Source organism: Ictidomys tridecemlineatus, chromosome 11, assembly GCF_052094955.1.
Source record: "Ictidomys tridecemlineatus isolate mIctTri1 chromosome 11, mIctTri1.hap1, whole genome shotgun sequence".
Taxonomy (NCBI): Eukaryota; Metazoa; Chordata; class Mammalia; order Rodentia; family Sciuridae; genus Ictidomys; species Ictidomys tridecemlineatus.
Genome location: NC_135487.1, coordinates 53,222,563 through 53,228,562, shown reverse-complemented (window position 1 = coordinate 53,228,562; position 6,000 = coordinate 53,222,563). Strand labels below are relative to the sequence as shown.

Below are 6,000 nucleotides of genomic sequence, written 5' to 3'. Positions count from 1 at the left end.
CATACCTCTGCTTCTGGGAAACAAAATCTCTCCGTGGCCCCAGGGCCCTTTAAATGTTACCGAGGCTCTTTTCCTCAGACATTTTTGGATCAGAGCCTAACTTTTGTGTAGGGGTTTGGCAGCGTTTGTCTTCGCAGCCCAGGGGACCCGCTGCCATAAGGGCTGGCGAGGCGTTCACACGCGGAGGAAACTTGCAAGGAGTCAGAGAGGCCAGCGTTCGCCGGTGGCGAAGTGGAGGCTCCCGAATCTAAGTCCAGGTCTTCGGGTAAAATTCGGGGGAGTGGGGATGGCCAAGGGCGCCCAGACACTAACGAGCTTCGCCCACTCGCGACGTCTCCCCGCCGGGGGCCGGGACCCGACGCGCGCAGGGCGGCCGAAGCGCGGCACCGCGCGGGCGTCCGGGCGGAGGGAGGGCGGGGAGCCGGGGGGAAGGAGTCCTAGCAGCCGCCCCGCCCGTCGGGCCGTCCGCCCCGCCCACCCCGAGCGAGGCGGAGCCGGCGCCCAGAGGAGCGGGAGGAGGAGAGGTCGCTGCCGTCTCCAGGAGCCCTTAGAGACCGAGTCCCCGGCAGCGGCGGCGGTGGTGGTGGCGGCGGGGCCAGCGCTCAGGAAGGCGAGTGAGCGCCCGGCGGCGGGCGCGGGTGCCCAGTCGGTCCCTGTAGGGTCTGGGGCGCAGCTCGGGGCGGCGGCCCGCGAGTTCGGGTGCTGGGAAGCGAGATGGAGGGAGGGAACGGAGGAAGGAAGGAAGGAAGGAGGGAAGAGTGTCCCGGAGGGCGGGGACTGGTCGGGGCATTGAGCGCCGGAGAAGGGGGTGGAGGAGGGAGGGCAAGGGACAGTGAGACCCGGAGACCGGCGGCGCGCGCCCTCGACGGGCGGCGGCCGGAGCGCGCGGGTAGCGGGGTCTCAGGGGCAGGGGCCAGGGCCGGCGGGTTGGGGGAGAGGGAAGAACGATCCCCCCTTCTCGCTCGCTTTCTCCTGACTCCCGCGGCGCGCCCCGCGCGGGTTGCGGAGGCCCCCACTGTCCCCAGCGGTGCTGGTGGTGGGGCCCGGCTGAGCTAGAGGCTGGGGTCGGGGGGCGCCACGCACGCCACGCCCTCTTCCCTACTTTTCTTCCTCGCTTTCTTGCGACAGGCCGGTAGGAGCGCAGCCTCGGGGGTCTAGCGGGTAAATAGCGGGTCACCGAGAGGGGAACCCTGATGACACACCCCGCCGGGGACCCGGAGGCTGCCCTTTTGCAGACTGTATTTGTAGGTGGTCAGGAGAAAGGTCAAAGTTCAGACTAGAGTCTAGAATGTTTTTTTTTTTTTTTTAAGCCTTGCCCGGACACTTCCTTCGTCGATCAGGGTGACTTTTCATTTTAATTAGGCATATCATTAAAACTAATTTTGAAACGCGGTCACTAACGTCTCCGGACACTCTTTTGTCCCTTGCCTTGTGTATCTCGTAAACTTGACTTAAACCATTCATAACTTCCGAAAAGGGAAGCGTGATTCTCGTTGAACTCACGCGGTTGGAGTGAAACTTTGGACAACTGGAAATCGGAATGAGGGACCTGAAGAGGCCTGTCATCGTGTGGTCATCCTGTGCGGGCGTGGCTGTATACAAACCAGGGGACCGGGAAGGAATGGCCAAACCCCCGGAGTGAGAAGGCAGGTCCCCTGCGCCCACGTGCCAGCGCACGTTTAATGGCTGCTCCGAGTGGAAACAAATCCGGAATTTATTAGACTTGGTGGAGTTGGACAAACTCCACATGATTAGCTTCCTTTCCATCAGTGATTTCCTCTCCCCACCGCTGTCTCTGCGGACACTGTTTATATTTCCTGGGGCAGTTGAAGCTTCGCCTGAATAGATTGTCTATAATGAATCTTTCGGATGTTGTCAGAGGCAGGGTCTGTGTCTGTGTGTTCTCTATGGCAAAAGCAGAGTTTGGCCTTGTTTTTAAAGTGCTAGTCACCACGTTGCACCACTGCTGCTGCTTCTCGGCTCTCAATGTAAATTACCACCGGATCCCGGCCCTCCCCCAGCAGAACCAGGAAGGCAGGCAGCGTTAGGATGACGGGATTGAATTTTACTATTGCCAAAACAATCACTTTCAAATAAGGAGCTAGGGTTGGTTTGTTTTATTTTAAACCAAACTATGTAGATTAGCAAGGCCCTTTTCCAATAAACAAACTTGCGGTTCACACACACAATTTTTAAAGGTAATCAAACATTGTAAAGACTTAAATGACAAGAGGACTTTTGGATCAAACGTTCCGTTCTGTCCCTTCACCTTCCTTAACAGTTAATCAGCACCATACAGCTCTGGTTTAAGTCCAGAAAAAAAAAATGCAGAACAGTCTAACTACTGTGTCTTTAGGCCTTATAAACAATGCATTTGTATGTAGCCCAAGTAATTTATTAGGTAGGGGGCTCTGGGCATGATTTTGTGTAGAAATATATAGAAATGTGAATCTGTTTCACAAGAGACAAAAAAATTCTGTGTAGAAAGCCGCAATCTTATTTGAAAGACTAGCTCTCCAACAATTAGATTTGTGGTCTTGGGTTTGTATTGTCACTTGTTAGAGTACATGGTTGTTTGTCAAGTTGTGACAGCAAAAGTCTTCATGGTTAAAAAATTTGAGGAAATGGTTAACTAATACCAATTTAGTTTTTTTTTTTTTTTACGTTAAATACCTTTTCTGTCTAGCAATAAAAAAATCAGATTTATATTATGTCATTTGCTGTGTTAGATTTTCATTAGGTGGATTTGTTTCTTTGTTTTTTTGTCTTATTTCAGATTAAGTTGAACATACAAAGGTAAGTTGTAGAAGCCAAATAAATTTTTCTGAACCTTAATTGAGAAGATAAGCAGTTTAACAGAGGTTTGGGGTATGGGCTTTGGTGTTAGACAGACTTGGATAAAAATATTAGTTATTTAGCAATTTTTGTCTAATTTATAAAACAGGGATAGTAGTGGCCTCTACCTCTAGAATTTTAATAAATGTATGACACTATTTTCAGAAAACACTTTGTACCTAACCTACAATAAATGTTCAAAATATTAGATGTGTTAGTTAGCTTAATGAGCAAGCTGATGGTTAAATTATAAGATGGCAGCCCGAACCTTCCAGAAGTGCTAGATAGAAATTCTAAAGAAGGTACCTGTTTTTTATGTGTTCAAGTATGTGTATGTGTTTGTCATGCTTCTACCACAGCAGTATGAATAATTATTATTGAAGGGTTAATAATTTTAATATGTTTTTAGAGCTGAAGTTACAGTTGCATGGTATTTTTAGGGCCAATCAGAAACATTTCATTAATTATCTTTTAAATTTAAAAAGACTTTTTATTTCAAATAGTTGTGTTTATTAGCCTTTTACAGGAAATTAAACCAGGAACAGAAGAAGTATTTGTCTTTAACCATGTATGATTTTTAATTTAAGTATAAAAAAATGTGACCTAAGGGTATCCGGTTATTTGCTTTTACATGTACTGATATGCAAGGCCAACAGATAAGCCACTAGAAGTGTTAGGATTGTTTGTGAGCATTTGTTTTATTTTAAAATTTTTGTGAGCATGGATGTTCAGTTAATTCAGGGATTCTACTCATCGCATCACTGAATCATTTGCTAAAATTTGCAAAATTTTAAAAATGCTTCCATCTTTAAAACAAACCCTTTCAAGCTTCTGTGTGTGTGTGTGTGTGTGTGTGTGTGTGTGTGTGTGTGTTTCCTTAGTGCACATCAGGCACACAGAATTGGTCTGATTGGAATCTTAGCTCATGCCACAGATGACTTCTAATTTTACTAATTGTTCCACAGGGACAGAGAGATGTTGGTTTATAATAATTTCACATAACTATAAAGGGTACGGTGTTAGTATGAACTGTTTCTTACTTGTGACACTATGCTCTGAAGCAGTGGATGTCTTGATTGAATAAATTATTGATTGCTTGTACTCCTAGAACATCAAAATATAATGACAGATTCCTGGCTCATACTTGTAGATGTGCATGCTGTGGACAAGTTACTTAATCTCTCTATGCTTCGTTGAGGTGTTGTGAGGAATTAAATGAGTTAATCTATACAGAATATTTAGAACAGTGCTGGGCATTTAGTCAATGTTCAATGAATATTAACATTAAATTGTTTTTTGAATGTTATTATATAATGAGCATGAATATATTTATTAAAGAAGAAATTATAAAAGAAATTATGAAAGCTATATGAAATTATAACATTTTCCAAAAAATTTTTAAAGTCTCAGTAATCAAAAGTCCTGCCAAATATCATTTGAAAATTAGAGAACATAAAGTAATTACACAATATCATTGTGTCTTTTAAATATGAAATGGATTGCAATCTTAATTATTCAAATTAATTCTTCTAGATCTCAATTCCATTCTCTTTCTTTTCAGAAACTTTTAAAATCAGTAATGCATGAAGTCTGTTATAGATTAAATGGGGGAAGGCAGTGTGCAAGTTTTAGTGCATTATTACAGCCAGCTTAAAATTCTTAACTGTGCATTTTTAAAAGCCTTGAAGAAAATACAAATGGGTGACAGGATTATGTCCACTCCAATTTATCCTATTTGCCCACAATCAGGGAGTACATACAATGATAGTCCATTTGTATAATAGTTACTGAAAACAAATTCTGACATTAATAGCAGGGTTTTGTTATTGTTTTAGAAAAAAAACATCAAATTTCATGGCACTTTAAGGTTCTCAAATTTAATATCAAAACCTCTGCAGTGAGAATTATGTCGCAGTATAAGGGAATCCTTTCAGAAGCGGCAGGTTTGTCTTCATAAGAGATATTGGAAAAGTCCATCAGTCGTTAATAAGAATCTGCATGCAGGCCCAGGCCAAGTCCACTGACCTTGACTTATGGAAGGTGCCCTTTGCAGATCCAGATGTGCAGTGACTAGCTGCATTTGTACAGCACCTTCGGTCTTATCAGACACCTGGACTGCAGTACTGAGGAAGACATCGTGCACTTAGGTTAACAGGAACGTTCCATAGATAAAAAGTAATTACAACACAGTCTTTCCTGCAGGATCTCACCGAGGTCTCACAAAGACCCAGATGAGGAGTCTGAGGATCCCTCAAATCCCCAACCTTGCTCAAGGGGCAGGGACAGAATTTGCCCCAGTGTCATTTTGCCTCCACATCTCCTCACTAAATGCTCTGCCAAGAGCCACAATGGATGTGTATCCAGCTAGATCTGGGAGTGAAAAGGGCTTTATGGAGGCAGTTCCATTGAAAAGTTATAAATCCGATCAAGAAAAACAGGAGATGGCTCCTTCTAAGAGAGAAAAGAACCATCAGAGGAGAATCATCAGGGCCTCCCATCAGCTTCACCCCTCTTCAGCCATCACAGTCAGTGTCTCCAAAATGGCTGTGAGACTCAGCAGGCCTGAAATAAATACAGACACCCAGTGCTTTGGTGACCTGTGAAGTCTGCCTTTCCTATCCCTGTACTCCCAGAGGAGGTTTGAAAGGTCCTGAGAGAACCGGCCTGCTAAGTCCTTCTCTAGAACCAGCACCTGCCAAAAGGTCCTGAACTCTCTCTTCGCTTCTTTCTTAGGAAGGACAGTACAGTCTTAAGTATGTAGCTTGGAGCCAGAGAAGAGAGTGGAGGTGATTTGACTGAAGGCAACTTGTAACTGGATTACTCCCATTTACTGCCAAGTCTCTCTTGAAAATCAAGAACCAGCACCTGCCAAAAGGTCCTGAACTCTCTCTTCGCTTCTTTCTTAGGAAGGACAGTACAGTCTTAAGTATGTAGCTTGGAGCCAGAGAAGAGAGTGGAGGTGATTTGACTGAAGGCAACTTGTAACTGGATTACTCCCATTTACTGCCAAGTCTCTCTTGAAAATCATTTCTAGTGTCACTTAAATGTTTGGTTTATCATGTCAGGTTATATTGGGTATCGTAAAAGTGCTTAGTTATGAGTGTCTGGTTGCCATCCTGGGACAAGGAAGGTTTTTGTCTTCTTTTAATGGGTCTGCATTTCAGA

General features: G+C 44.7%; 1 protein-coding gene across 2 annotated transcripts in view; it reads left to right on the top strand.

Annotated features, from left to right (window-relative positions):
• The first annotated feature begins 240 nt into the window (after window positions 1-240).
• Window positions 241-6,000, top strand: part of Gng12 (G protein subunit gamma 12) — a 130,524-nt gene continuing 124,764 nt past the window's right edge. The window contains exon 1 of one of the 2 annotated variants that reach the window (XM_040288832.2): window positions 241-265. The gene's annotated coding sequence lies outside the window, so the exon portion shown is untranslated. Of the gene's footprint in view, window positions 266-450; window positions 611-6,000 lie in introns of those variants that run through there. The other variant, XM_005332361.5, reaches the window with a different exon arrangement.